Source organism: Giraffa tippelskirchi, chromosome 13 (genome assembly GCF_054371585.1).
Source record: "Giraffa tippelskirchi isolate mGirTip1 chromosome 13, T2T-mGirTip1v1.2.pri, whole genome shotgun sequence".
NCBI lineage: Eukaryota > Metazoa > Chordata > Mammalia > Artiodactyla > Giraffidae > Giraffa > Giraffa tippelskirchi.
Window position 1 is genome coordinate 73,260,822 of NC_137287.1, and position 13,276 is coordinate 73,274,097.

Consider the following 13,276-nt stretch of genomic DNA (forward strand, 5'->3'; position numbering starts at 1 on the left):
GATATACTGAGCTCTTCATTTCTTTTTAGCAACTGGGTAGCATTCCCTTGTGTAAGTATAGCATATTTTATGCAACATTTCTATATTAAATATGCTGCTGCAAAAAAATCTTCTGGCACGTACATCTTTGTGCATTCATACTAGTTTGTCCATAGGTGGAAATGTTAGGTCAAAGGGCACACATTTTTATTTTTACTAAATATGGTGTTTAGTAAAGCAGTTACCAGTTTCCACCCCACCAACAGTAAGTCAGTTTCTGGTTCTGCGTGTAAGGAGCTTGGAAGTCACCGCTCCAACCTAGCAGACTGAAAAACCAACAATTCCTCTGAGATCCCTAAGGGAGGGAGGGACACGGGACAACTGCTGCCCCCAAGATTGGAGCAACAGTTTCCGGGAGCAGAGACTCACAAGTGGCAACCTCCATGGGAGCCAGTGCCCAGGGAGGAACCCCAGGACTGTGATTCACAAAGTCCTGGAGGCTGTGTGTGCACAAGCCTGAGAGTTACCAGCCCAGTCATGGGGTCTGCCATACTTTCTGAGTTTCAAAACTCAGAGTTTTACCCCTGGAGCCCAATCAGGTTCCCATGGCAGATACTGGAGAAGGATCCCCTAGTACTTCTGGCAGAAGAATCATTTTAGGAATACACCAGACATCCTGTGCTTCTTAACAAGACCTGTTCTCAGCAGAAACTAGTCAACCAGAACCTAACCAACTGGGCTATGATCAGAGCCTAATTGATCTGAGGAAGGGAAATACCCAACTCCAGCCCCCTTAAGCCATCCTATCCCATGTCTGTGAGGTCACAGTCCAGAGGCTCAGGCTCACCAGAAGACTGAGACCTAGTCATAGGACCCTAGAATGCTTCCTGTCCCCCCACACCTCACCACAGCAGGACCACAGGCCTATTTACAGCAGTTTCTTTTACCCAGTACATCATGGCTGGCTATCAAGAAAAAAAATGACAAGGCATTCCAAAAGGCCAAATACACACAATTGGCAAAGATACAGCAAGCATCAGAACTAGACATGGTAAGGATGGTGGGATGATCAGACCTGGGATTGGAAACAACTATGATTAATATGCTAAGGGCACAAATGGACAAAACAGCAAAGCACATGAGAACAGATGGGAGATGTGAGCAGAGAGGTGGAAATCCTGACAGAATTGAGAAGAATCAAAACACTGTGACAGAAATGAAGAATGTCTTTTGATGTACTTATTGGTAGACCAGATGTGGCTGAGGAAAGAATCTCTGAGCCTGAGGACATAGCAGTGGAAACCTCAGAAACATCCCCCAAACTTGAAAAGCAAAGAGAAGATGGAAAAAAGAAGACTAGAGTATCCGAGGACTGTGAGGAAACCACAGAGAGTGTAACATACCTACAATGGGAGTACCAGAAGGAGGAGAGAGAAACAGAAGAAATATTTGAAACAACAATGACTGAGCGTTTCCCCAAATCAATAGCAGGAGCTAACCCGCAGATCCAAGGAGCTCAGAGAAGACCAAGCAGGATAAATGCCACCCAAACAGCATCTTGGCAAATCATTTTCAAACTACAGAAAATCAAAGATGAGCAGAGCCAGAGAGGAAAAATTACCTTACCTATAGGAGGCTTCCCTGGTAGCTTAGCTGGTAAAGAACCAGCCTGCAATGCCGGAGACCCCGGTTCAATTCCTGGGCTGGGAAGATCCCTGGAGAAGGGATAGGCTACCCACTCCAGTATTCTTGGGCTTCCCTGGGTGGCTCAGAGGGTAAAGAATCCACCTGCAATGTGGGAGACCTCGGTTCGATCCCTGGATTGGAAAGATCCCCTAGAGAAGGGCATGGCAACCCACTCCAGTATTCTTGCCTGGAGAATCCCATGGACAGAGGAACCTGACGGGCGACAGTCCGTAGGATTGCAAAGAGCTGGACACAACTGAGGCGACTTAGCACACACACACACACACACACACAGAAGAACAAAGGACAGAACACTAAATAAGAACATCAGTTTGCCTGCATCTCTGCTAGCACTGAAATATAACCATACTTTTTCATCTCTGACAACCTGATAGGCAGAAAAAAAGTCTCACTGTAGATTTAAATGTTCTTTTATTTAACCAGGAGTGAAGCTGGAAAATAGAAAATGGACCTAATGAGCATGAAACTAAGCAAAAAGATTTCTGGGCAGAAGGCTGAAAGCATGCTGGCTTTTCCCAGCTGTCTATAAGAAAATGAGAACGGAGAGAGATTAACTCAAGAATGAGATTCTCAGCATCTGAATGGAAGTTAGAGAATTCCACAGACTGTATAGTCCATGGGATCACAAAGAGTCGGACACGACCGAGTGACTTACACTTTAGAGAATACAAAAACCAGGCAGTATTTGGGCTTTCCAGGGTGGCTCAGTGGTAAAGAATCTGCCTGCTAGTACAGGAGGCACAGGAAACGTGGATGCAGTCCCAGGATTGGGAAGATTCCCTGGAGGAGGAAACGGCAACCCACTCCAGTATTCTTGTCTGGAGAATCCCATGGCTACATAGCCTGCGATGTAGGGGTCACAAAGAGTCGAACACGACTGGGCAACTGAGCACTGAGGCAGTACTTGCTAGACTCTGAACTAAACTGTTTCCTGTCCCCAACAACTCCAGAAGGTGAAGTTCAGTTCAGTTCAGTTGCTCAGTTGTGTCCAACTCTTTGTGGCCCCATGGACTGCAGCATTTAAGGCTTCCCTGTCCATGATCAACTCCCAGAGCTTACTCAAACTGATGTACGTCGAGTCAGTGATGCCATCCAACCATCTCATCCTCTGTCGTCCCCTTCTCCTCCTGCCCTCCATCCTTCCCAGCATCAGGGTCTTTTCCAGTGAATCAGTTCTTTGCATCAGGTGGCCAAAGTATTGGAGTTTCAGCTTCAGCATCAGCCCTTCCAATGAATATTCAGAACCAATTTCCTTTAGGATTGACTCGGTGGATCTCCTTGCAGTCCAAAGGACTCTCAAGAGTCTTCTCCAACACCACAGTTCTAAAGCATTCTTCGGCACTCAGCGTTCTTTATGGTTCAACTCTCACATCCATACGTGACTACTGGAAAAACCACAGCTTTGACTAGATGGACCTTTGTTGGCAAAGTAATGTCTCTGCCTTTTAATATGCTGTCTAGGTTGGTCATAGCTTTTCTTCCAAGGAGCAAGTGTCTTTTAATTTCATGGCTGCAGCCACCATCTGCAGTGATTTTGGAGCCCCCCAAAATAAAGTCTCTCACTGTTTACACTGTTTCCCCATCTATTTGCCATGAAGTGATGGGATCAGATGCCATGATCTTAGTTTTCTGAATGTTGAGTTTTAAGCCAACTTTTTCACTCTCCTCTTTTACTTTCATCAAGAGTCTCTTTAGTCCAGAAGATGAAAGCTTCACATATTAAGATGTGGCCTCAGGGGACTTACCCGGTGGTCCAGTGGTTAAGACTCATACTTCAAATGCAGGGCTCGTGGGTTCAATCCCTGGTTGAGGAATTAGTCACCAGACTCCTCTGTCTATGGGATTCTCCAGGCAAGAATACGAAAGTGGGTTTCCATTTCCTCCTCCACGGGATCCTCCTGACCCAGGGTTTGAACCCATTTCTCCTGCAACTCCTGAATTGGTAGGTGGATTCTTTTTATCACTGAGCCACCTGGCAAGCTCCTAACAGATGAATAAAGAATGGAATACTACAATGGAATACTACTCAGCCATAACAAAGAATAAAATAATGCCATTTCCAGCAACATGGATGGATTTAAAGATTGTCATACTAAGTGAAGTAAGTCAGAAAGATAAAGAAAAATACCATATGATACCACTTATATTTAGAATCTAAAATATGACACAAATGAGCCTATCTACAAAACAGAAACAGACTCATGAACACAGAGAACAGACTGGTGGTTGCCAAAGGTGAGGGGGTTGAAGGAAGGGAGGAATAGGAAGTTGGGGTTAACAGATGTAAGCTTTTATATATAGAATGGGTAAACAAACTCCATTCAATATCCTATAACAAACCATAATGGAAAAGAATACATAAACATGTATATGTGTGTAACTGAACCACTTAACACAACAATCAACTATACTTCAATAAATTAAAAAAAAGAACGAGTTAAGCCAAGAATTACCTCTTTCAAGTATCCTTCTTGTTCCTTTCTAATCTGAAGTAGGTGCTCCTAACTCAATGCTCCTCCTGCCCTCTGAAGTGAGAGTGTTAGTCGTTCAGCCGGGTCCAACTCTGAGACCCCAAGGACTGGAGCCCGCCAGGTTCCTCTGTCCATGGGACTCTCCAGGCAAGAATACTGGAGTGGGATGCCATTCCCTTCTCCAGGGGATCTTCCTGACCCAGGGACTGAACCTGGGTCCTCGTATAGTGGGCAAATTCTTTACCTTCTGAGCCACTCACACAATACCCCCCCCCCCCATCTAGCACACACAAAACCTGGTGCTCTTACCTGCTTTTCCCACTAGAGTGTAGGCTCCCTAAGAACAGAAAGTCTCTCATCTCTTCTCTAAAAATATATGGAAATAATAGAGACAATATAAGACCCCAGTCCCTGGCACAGAGCTCCTAGACTGTTGGAATTTCCCAGGTGGTGGTAGCATGTCTTCTGTTCTCATGAGGTGCCTCTGGGTGGGCTCCTGGATGGTCATAAAGACAAAGGCATGATCAGAAGCTTGAGATTTTCATCCCCCATCTGCAGTTCTCCAGAGATGTGAGGAGGCAGGAAATGGAGTTAATTATCAGTCATAAGCCTTCAGGAGCAGAGACCTTCCCGGCTGGTGAACCTGGGGAGAGGCTGGGAGCGTGGACCCTGGAGAGGGTGTGGGAGCTCCATGTCTCAGCCCTCACCCCTTGCCCCACACACCTCTTCCCTCTGGGTGTTCATCTGTATCCTTTATCACATCCTTTTACAATCAACTGGTAAGCAGTAAAAAGTGTTTTCTTCTCCTTTTTTTGGCCATGCTGTGTGGTATGTGGAATCTTACTTCCCCAACCAGGGATTGAACCCAGGCCCTCAGCATTGAAAGCACGGAGTCCTAACCACTGGACCACCAAGAAAGTCCCTAGAATGTGTTTTCTTGAGGCCTGTGAATTCAAATTAACCACAACAAGGAGGGTTCTTGGGAAGAACCTCAAGTTTGTAGCTGGTTGGTCAGAGGCACAGGGGACAGCCTGGCCTTAGGACTGGTGTCCCCAGTGGGGTGGGTGCAGTCTGGTGGGACCGGGCCCTCCACCTACGGGATCGAACGCCGTCTCCAGGTGGACGGTGTCACAGTCGACATAAATGGCAGGATCCCCGCTGGCACTGCAGACGTGCTTGGTGTCAGAAGAGCTGAGGGGGAGGGTGGTTCGAGTCAGGAGAACACAGGAGGAGAACTGGGTTCTTCCTACTCAGATAAACACTATTCGTGCCCACCAGCACTTCTGACCCCTCCTCCTGTAGATGTTCCAGGGGATAACCCATACACTCCCCCACCTGAAGTGAGAAAGGTGCGCCCAGGCAGGCTGTGTGCTGAGCCAGTGGAAGACGAAGAGACGGAACAGGTGGAGCTCCCGGGGGGAGCATGTGAGGGTGCTGTGCCTTCTCTTTGCTGACTTCCCCTCCCGGCCAGCCTGGCAGCCTCGTCAAGATGCTGCACTGGAAGGCGATGGGCCTCCGACAGCCGAGGCTAGAGGCCCCCTGAGGATAGAGGCCCCCACCCGCCACATACAGTGCCAGGGAGAACAAGTTGTGCTGATTTAACCCAACAGGGCTGTGGGCTTGGTCTTTACCACTAAGAGGACCCCAGGTGGCAGTCTCATCATCCCATATCTAGGTCACAGAGGACCTCTTCTTTCTGGTGGTTATTTATGTATTAAAATCACAAACTTCTTGAGTTATAGTGACTAATTCACTTCTCTGCCGAGTCAAAGCATGAAAGGCATGTTCAACAGTGAGAAAAAGTGTTTAAAAGACAAGCACATGAGGGATTTCCCCAGTGGTCCAGTGGTTTAGACTGTTCTTCCACTGCAAGGGGCTTAGGTTTGATCCCTGGTCAGGGAACTAAGATCCCACATGCCTCATGGTTCTGTCAAAAAATAAAAAAAATATAAAATAAAAGATACTAACAATTATTTTTTTTTTTTTTAGAAAAAGGGCAAGTGGATGAGCTATAGATATGTGTTTCCCTGTTCTCCCTAATCCTGGAATAGAAAGTAGTGCTCGTTTTCTGCGATACATGAAGACCCCGCCAAATGACACCCTGTTGGTCTAAAAATAGAAATGCATTCCCATCCCCAAAATGAGCAGTTTGTTTTCATCGGTAGAATCAAATCTGCACCATTGTGATGTTTATGTTTAAAATCAGCTAGTAGGGAAAAAAAAATCATCTAGTAGTTAAGGACTTCCAGAAATATCCGACTAGCAATTGAGATTAAACAAACATCGCAGCCAGATACCGGAGCTAGAAATATGCCATGGGTAGTATGGTTTTGTACATTCTCTGATTTGGGAGTCCTTCTATTTCAGGCATTCCTTCCTCAGGGTTCCCATGGTTGGTGCTTTGTTAAGTAGTAAACTTGCTGCACTGTGGTTATGTGATTTATGTGTGCATTTGTGTCAGTATGTAAAGAGCACAGAAGTGAGCTGTTCCTATTTGTATGCCTGAGGTCACCAATGCTTTACTGCCCGATACTAGTAGATTTTTATAACAAGTACTTCTTCAATGGATGAGTGAATAATTCTGGTTCTTGGGGTAGCTCCAATCACACATTGCCAGGAAGAAGAAGATCTCTGAAAGCTACAGTTCTCCCTACCTGCATGGTGAAGTTGATTGCAGCCTATTATCCAATATTTACTGAGCTGTCTACTATGTGCTCAGCACTGCACTGCATGCAGGGGAAGGGTGGCAGGGGTCTAGCCTTAAGGAGACTAGAATTTGGGGATCAGAGCTGAAAAGTTTACCTTCCCTAGGACAACTGGAACCAAAAAAGATAATGACAAGTGTTGGCGAGGATGTGGAAAAACTGGAACCCTCATACACTGCTGGTGGGAATGTAAAATGGTACAGGTGCTCTGGGAAACAGGCTGGCAGTTCCTCAAAATGCTAAAGAAAGATTTACCACATCACTCAGCAATTAGACTCCTAGGTAGATGACTAAGAAAAATGAAAATATCTGTGCCCATGGACACTTGTATACAAATATCCATAGCAGCATTCTTCATAATAGCCAAAAAGTAGAAGAAACCACCCAAATACCCATCACCTGGTCAATAAAGAAAATGTGGTATATCCATACAATGGAATGCTGCTGCTGCTGCTGCTGCTGCTGCTAAGTTGCTTCAGTCATCTCCAACTCTGTGCGACCCCATAGACGGCAGCCCACCAGGCTCCCCCATCCCTGGGATTCCCCAGGCAGGAACACTGGAGTGGGTTGCCATTTCCTTCTCCAGTGCATGAAAGTGAAAAGTGAAAGTGAAGTCGCTCAGTTGTGTCCGACTCTTAGCGACCCCATGGACCGCAGCCTATCAGGCTCCTCCGTCCATGGGATTTTCCAGGCAAGAGTACTGGAGTGGGTTGCCAGTGCCTTCTCATACAATGGAATATTATTCACCAATTAAAAAGTGAAGTGTTAATTCATGCAACAACAGGGATGAACTCTGAAAACACTACGCCAAACGAGAGTCACAAAGGGCCACACACTGTATAATTCCATTTATATGAACTGGCCAGAAAAGGTAAGTCTAAAGAGAAAGAAAATGGATCAGCGGTTATGAGTGGCTGGGAGGACAAGGGGTGTCAGGGGGTGACAGCTAAGAGATGCATGGTTTCAGTTTGGTGTGATGAAAACGTTCTAAAATTGATTTTGGTCACAGCTGTACCATTCTCTGAATATAATGAAAGCCATGGGACTGTACACTTTAAATGAGTGAATCACAGGTACATGGATTGTATCTCAACAAAGCTGCTGAAAAAGTAGCAGATGAAATTTCTTCCATGGGGATGGAAAGATACTGAGAAGTCCTCAGGATAAGAGGAAAATCCCTGTCTGAGAAGATTCTTCTGGGAAATCTGATGGAGAAAAGGGTTCAGATTCTCACTGCCTGAAGTTGATTACTGAATCCCATACCTTTAGCCACGGAAATCATGCAGCCCTTTTACAAAGATCTCTTGGATTTTTAAGAAGAGAAGTTCCATTTTCCACCTCCCCCACAATTCGTATGAAAAATCCATAAGGAAAAGTCTCCCCATTTTGCTACCCCAGGAAGGCCAGATACTTGCATCTCTGCCTAAAGAGAATCTTTGGCACGTTTCAAACCCCAAGGGTAAACCAACAAACTATTTCTCAGCCATGGAAATGTCAAACATTTAATAAGCACATCCTGCAAATCTCTTTGATGTATTCAGAGATTCTGTACACTAGGACTTAATGGAATGAGCAAAAGAACACATTTTATAGGAAACTGTAAATGTTTTACAGTTGCTCCAGGAGAAACAAGTGAAAGAGAGAGAGACTGGCAGCTGCCCACCAAGACCCATTCCCCCTTGGTCCAGGAGCTCACAGCTAGACTAGGCTTCCCTGTTGCTGGCAGGTCAGGTACAGTCATGTGACTGAGTTCCAGTCACTGGCATGAGACTGGATGTGAACCCCCACTTTCTGCTGGCCCAGTGAGGAGCCTGGGGGTGGTCCTCGATGCCCTCCCTCCCCTGGGCTGGTTGGAGGCAGGTGCTGGATGAGCCAGTAGAGGATGGCAGAGTCACGTGATGGGAGGGGGCCAAGCCCTGACTGACAGGATGAAGGGAAGTCCCCTTACCATCCATCTGTGTACCTGTCCAGGGCTGTCCCATCAATATGGAAAAAACTTTATCATGTTGAACAGTTACACTGTAGGGTCTAATCGTTATAGCAGCTTAGCCTGTCATAACTAACAGGTCAATTTTAAGAGCTTGATGTATGCTATGGAATGCCAAAGATAAACAATTCTTAAATTTTTAAAAATTTTCTTGGCCATGCCGCATGGAACTTGAGCACCCTGCATTCGAAGGTGGAGTCTTAACACTGAACCACCAGGGAAGTCCCAAGAAACAATTTTAGATTTCAGAGGATTCCACCAGAGAGATCACTTACCCCCTCCCCACAATGACCATTAATAGTTTGATATTACAATTATTTTACAAAAATTTCCCCTTTGATTTCCAATTTCCTGCATAGAAAATGGTAAGATTATAAGTGATTTTAGTCATTTCTGTATTTTCATGCATTTTCTGTACTGTCTATAATAACTACAATGCCTTGACAACTAAAACATTATTAATCTACAACAAAGCTCAAGAATAAATAGATCAAAGAAGTGGAGTAGGCCAGTAACACTCATTATATTCAAGAAGTTGATATATAATGATTACATCATAAATCAGTAGTGACATGAGTTGTGTTGGCTTTGTTAACATCTATCCATACCTAGAATAGCATCTGGCATATGATAGATGCTCAAGTAAATATCTGTTGAATGAATAAGCAAAAGAATGACAACAGGGACTTTCCTGGTGGTCCAGTGGTTAAGGCTCCACACTTCCAATGCAGGGGGCGCGGGTTCAATCCCTGGTGGGAGAGAACGAAGATCCCACAAGTCACTTGGCATGACCAGAACACCTCCAAATAAACAATTTTTTAAAAATCCAATCAAAAAGAATGACAATGAACTTCATATCAGTGAAAGAAATAATTTCTTAAATAAGGACCCAAAAGTACACATTATAAGATAAAACTTGACTACATCTATGTTAAATATTTTGTGGCAAAGTGGTTATAAACAAAATTTTAAAACTACAGAAGGAGGTGAGGAAGGAGGTGAGGTATTTATAGAACACATGATAAAGTAGTAATAGAAAGCTCTTTTCCTGTTTACATTCTATCTCCAGCATAGTACAGACAGGCAATATACTACCCTGGTTAGGACCGCAGGCCTTAGCTCGAGTCGGACCACCTGATTTTGAAACCAGCCTCCACTACTTCCCAGCGGTGTGACTTGGAATATATTACTTAACCTCTCTGTCCTTCGGTCTCCTTGCCTGCAAAAGATGAAGTTTTCAAAAGATGGTGTTCCCCAAACTGTGAGGATAAAACAAGTTAATATGTTAGTAGCTGACGCAGAGAAATCACTCAGTCCATGATAGCTCTTATTATGATTATCCCGCTTTATTTTTCTTCATATAACTTCTTGAGAGCTAAGAATATAGTATTTATGTGTCTTCCTCTGACTACAACATAAAATCCATAAGACAGCCTCTTCCATTGTAGTCTTAGCACCTTAATGGTATCTGAGGCGTAAAATAAATATTTGCTGGATGAATGAGAAATCAATGTAAAAATCATTAGGAAGATAAAAGACCAAGAGAAGAATGGGCTGAGGATATGAGTAAATGATTTGCAAAAGAGGAAGTCCTAATAGTCAATAAATTTATGAAAAGATGCTCCACCTCACCAGCAGTAAGGAAACTGAAAATGAAACCGCCTCAGATTCCACTTTTTCTCCTTGATTTACCGAACATTGTCAAGTCTAATAATACCAGGAAAATGTGAGGAAAGGGAACACTTATATAATGCTGGTACAAGCCCTTTGGTAATAAACTGGCACCCCCACCATAACTGTCATCAACATTACCATCACTATCATCGGCCTCACCACCTCCATCATCATCACCCCAGCAACATCACCACAATCAACATCATCACCACCATTATCATCATTACCACCAACATCACCATAACCACTATCATCACCATCATCCTCACCATCACCACCACCATCATCATCACCATCACCACCATCACCACAATCACCATTATCACCATTACCACCAATATCACTATATCCACCATCATCACCACCAGTAACATAACCATCACCACCACCATCACCACCACCATAACCACAATAAACATCATCATCACCATTATCGTTACCACCAACATCACCATAACCACCACCATCATCACCACCAGCAACATCACCATAACCACCATCACTACAATCAACATCATAATCACCACCATCATACCACCATTCTCATCACTGTCATGGTTGTCAGCCTAACAGTTAACACTTTAGTGCACTCACTGGGCAAGCACCTTACATGTACCTACCGTGTAAACTATCACAACAACTGTGTGAGGTTAAGTCCTATGACTATAGTTACTCCCAATTTATAGAAGAGGAAACCACAATATGTAGAAGTTAAGTACCTTGCTGAACATCACAGCTAAATGACAGCAGAGCCAAGGACTCAAATCAGTCACTCAGGCTCCAGGATCCAGTTAATTACTATGCTGTATCATCTCCTATTTATGCACTGCCACTGGCTGAGTATCTGTTTAGATATTTATTGGCAATCTCGAGGTCTTCTTTGGGGAATGGCCTCTTCTTCTGTGAACATTTAAAAAAAATTAACCAGGTGGTCTTTTATTGAATAGTAACACATACAGTAACACATCTGTATGTGTTTGTGTATAGGTGTGTATGTGTACTCTGTTTGGGATCTCAAGTCACTTTACTGAGAGGGAAATGCACTACCCAGGAGAAAATATACATGAGGTGATTTTGGCACAGTTTAAGAAAAATGTAGGGGTAACCCAAGGAGCATCACAGTGCCCAGTTGATGGAAGAAAACTCACAGCCCCGCAGGGGCAGCTGAGTTGAGGTCAACTCAAACTCTCCAGAGTACTGGCCACAGGCTGTTCCCATACTCCATCAGGGCATCCATCTGATACAGGCTGATCACGTGGCTGCCCCACTCAAGAAATGATTTCATCTACAGTTCAGGCTCTCTTAATAGAAGTGCCATGAGTGAGTCTGGTTTTTTGTTTATTTGTTTGTTTTTGCCCACATAGTTCATTTTGTGGGATATTCCCCAATCAGAAATCAAATCCATGCCCCTGCATTGAGAGCACAGAGTCTTAATCACTGGACTGACAAGGAAGACCTGAATGAGTCTGTTTTCTCAGCAGCCAATCTGTGCGATTTCAGTCACAACTTCATCTGCTTCCTCCCCAAGTGTGATGCACAGTCCAGAGCAAGAAGCCAACCTTGCTGCTCTCAGCACCTGGCTTCATCACAGCATGACCTTCACCAGGATTTCAGCTACCGCATCAATTAGGGAGCTTAATCCCTAGCTCAGCAACTTCCTTCCCCAAGGTTCTTTAGAACCACATCATCTCTGGTTAAAGCAGAAAGTCACGGAGAAGACTTTGGAGAGCTCCAAGCTCAAAGCTACCCTAGAAGTATATGACCAGTGAGGAGCAGAAACGGACAAAGACCTTTATCATTATAAAGGTCAGCCAAGGAGACAGGCAGCGGTAGCTACTGAGGCTGGAGCATGGGGCAGCAGCCACAGTGGGACCAGCCAACAATCCCAATGTTTCTATGTCAGCAGTAGAGGGTGGCCGTCTCCAGCAGTGGCTCACCAATAAGCCCTGGGCAATCCTGACCCAGCTAGAGTAGGAACCTGGACGATTCCCTTTGCTAGTTTCTGGTGTACAGTTTGTTAACCAATTCCCCCTTTTCAATATTGGGTTGTTTTGAAGTTTCTAGTTCTTTCAGCTTTTACTGTAATCTAAATGTGGGAAAACAGGTTCTATCTCATTAGCCTTCTCTTTTCACGATTATTTCATTATTATCCAACACGTGTGAGGCTTGCTTCCCATAAAAACCCAATTCTTTCATGTTGAGGTTTGACAAAAAACAACAAAATTCTGTAAAGCAATTATCCTTCAAAAAAAAAATAAATTATTAAAAAAACAAACAAAAATCCAATTCTAATAAGGCTGTGGAAACATGCTCAGTCGTGTCCAATTCTGTGCGACCCCATGGAATGTAGCCCGTCAGGCTCTTCTGTCCATGGGGTTTCACAGGCAAGAATACTGGAGTGGGTTGCCATTTCCTCCTCCAGGGGAACTTCCCTACCCAGGGATCGAACTTGAGTCTCCTGCTAACTCATCATAAAATTTTATCAATACGCACTGGCCAGAAATAGTCCAGAGTGAAGTTTAGTTTGTGAAGTAAGACTTGTCTTTGCAGATTATCCAAGATCATAATGAAGGAAGAAATATTTTAAATGCTCCTAAAAACTGTTTGTATATCTTTAAGATCATCCCACATAACTGAAAAACTAAATATAAACTGTTTAGTTATTCCACAAACAAATTTCTTAAAAGGGTATTTGCTCGCATTGCACTTAACACTGTTCCAAGATGAAATGGTAAACAAAACAAGTAGAAAAA

General features: G+C 44.1%; 1 protein-coding gene and 1 long non-coding RNA gene across 4 annotated transcripts in view; one reads left to right on the top strand and one right to left on the bottom strand.

The window, feature by feature from the left end:
• NMT2 (N-myristoyltransferase 2) overlaps positions 1–13,276 on the bottom strand; it is a 54,782-nt gene that overhangs the window by 31,570 nt on the left and 9,936 nt on the right. The window contains exons 2-3 of one of the 3 annotated variants that reach the window (XM_081553603.1): positions 9,945–10,068; positions 9,458–9,499 (exon numbers count right to left, since the gene is read on the bottom strand). The exons of the other annotated variants lie outside the window; for them this stretch is intronic. The gene's annotated coding sequence lies outside the window, so the exon portion shown is untranslated. The remainder of the gene's footprint in view (positions 1–9,457; positions 9,500–9,944; positions 10,069–13,276) is intronic. 3 annotated transcript variants of the gene reach the window in all.
• LOC145531385 (uncharacterized) lies at positions 847–6,298 on the top strand. The gene is made up of 2 exons (XR_014072393.1): positions 847–3,921; positions 6,147–6,298. It is a non-coding gene; the product is annotated as an uncharacterized LOC145531385 (long non-coding RNA).